This window comes from Dioscorea cayenensis, chromosome 7 (genome assembly GCF_009730915.1).
Source record: "Dioscorea cayenensis subsp. rotundata cultivar TDr96_F1 chromosome 7, TDr96_F1_v2_PseudoChromosome.rev07_lg8_w22 25.fasta, whole genome shotgun sequence".
In the NCBI taxonomy this organism is placed as follows: Eukaryota; Viridiplantae; Streptophyta; class Magnoliopsida; order Dioscoreales; family Dioscoreaceae; genus Dioscorea; species Dioscorea cayenensis.
In genome coordinates this window covers 15592520-15594462 of record NC_052477.1, presented here as the reverse complement: position 1 = coordinate 15594462, position 1943 = coordinate 15592520, and the positions used below count along the sequence as shown (strand labels likewise).

The 1943-nt window shown below is 44.1% G+C and overlaps 1 non-coding gene across 1 annotated transcript; it reads left to right on the top strand.

Moving 5' to 3' along the window:
- The first annotated feature begins 1126 nt into the window (after positions 1-1126).
- LOC120265996 lies at positions 1127-1233 on the top strand. The gene has a single exon (XR_005537839.1). It is a non-coding gene; the product is annotated as a small nucleolar RNA R71 (small nucleolar RNA).
- Positions 1234-1943: the final 710 nt, after the last annotated feature.

Below are 1943 nucleotides of genomic sequence, written 5' to 3'. Positions count from 1 at the left end.
CATGTTCTTTTGCAACACCGCCGAGAATGAAGCATCAAGCACCACTGAAGCACTCTCCTCCAATTTCCTCTTGTTGGTCAATAGGTCTTTAAGGAACTTCGCATACTTAGGCATCTAAGCCAAAGCCTCAACAAAAGGAATGTTGATGTGGAGTTGCTTGAACAAACTCAGGAACTTTTTATACTGTTCATCCCCTTGGTCATTCTTCAATCTAGAGGGATAAGGGATTCTTGGCTTCAAAGGTGGGCATGCCACCTCTTTCTCTTTGTTTGCTCCCTTCTCAACCTCTACAACATTGGGTGCGTATTCTTTCGGCTTCTCACTCGGAAGCCTCCCTTCAACATCACAACCGCTTCTCAAAGCGATCGCCTTCACATGTTCTCTCGGGTTGGTTTCTGTGTTGCTTGGTAAACTCCCATGTGGCCTTTCGGATAGAGACTTCGCAATTTGCCCCACCTGGTTTTCAAGGTTGTGCAAGGAGGCGGTGTGATTGCGAAGTGTAGCCTCGACTGATTCAAACCTTGTATTCACCAATTGAACAAATCTAGCCAAGTGCTTCTCCAAATCCGTCATTCGGGTTTCCAAGCCTGAAATTATGTTCTCCACTTGAGGGGCTTGTTGTTGTTATTGAAAACCCGATGGCCCCATGGTCTTCTGTGGTATTTGATTACTCCATGAAAAGTTGGGACGATTCTTCCAACCTGAATTGTAGGTGTTGCTGTATGGATTCCCTTGAGGTCTCATTCCATTAACTATAAAGTCGACATTCTCAACTGAAGAAACATCACCAATGACGATTGGGCAATCGGAGGGAGCATGTCCTTCACCACAACCGATACAATTGGTCACGGCCGCAACTCTATTCGAAGCTATAAGATCTAGCTTCTTACTCAAACTCTTCACTTGGGCCGCCAATGAAGTTACCGCATAAATTTCATGGAGACCGGCCACCTTTCCCTTCTCCCTCGTGTTCCACTGGTAGGTATTTAACCCCATTTCCTCAATCAATTGACGAGCCTCGTCGGGGGTCTTGCTACCTAAGGTACCTCCTGCTGCCGCATCCAAGAGTTGTCTTGTATTTGCATTCAAACCACTTTAGAAGGTTTGAACAATCATCCACTCCGGGAATCCGTGTTGCGGACACTTGCGCAGGAGTTCCTTGAACTGTTCCCATGTCTCAAATAGAGACTCCAATTCCAATTGCATAAAGGATGAGATCTCATTCCTAAGCTTGGCTGATTTTCTTGGAGGGAAATAACGGGCTAGAAAAGCTTCTACCATCTCCTCCCATGTAGTGATTGATGCCCTAGGCAATGAGTGTAGCCCATGCTTTGCTTTACCCTTTAAGGAAAATGGGAAGGCTCTCAATTTGATGGCATCATCCATCACACCATTGTTCTTCAGCATGTCACTCACCTCGAGGAAGCTCTCTATGTGACTGTTTGGATCCTCATCGGCCAAACAGTTAAATTGTGCGGACTGTTGCAGCATATGGATGAATGCCGATTTTGGCTCGAAATTCTGAGCTGTAATTGGGGGACGCACAATACTCGATTGTATCCCCAACACTGAAGGTCTGGCATAATCGGATAGTGTCCATTGTTGCTCATTTTGTTCCGCCATGTTGTCAGATCCTTCTACTTCCAAATCAGCTGGATTAGGCTATTCTTCCACAGGTTCTTTCCCTTTCCTTTGAAGTGTATGTTCAAGCTCAGGGTCTCCTTCAATCAATATTGATGGATTCCCTCGGGTCATAACCTGGAGCTGCACCAAAGAAAAAGAAAAACAAAATCAGAAAGATGATAGAATAAGAAGATATGGAATAGAATGTGTGATGAAATAATTTTTTTTTTTAAAACAAATCAGAACGGTGATAGAGAAGAGATGTGAAATAGAATGAAGGATAAATAGCTAAGAAAACAAAGTGCAAAGTATCTCTAAAT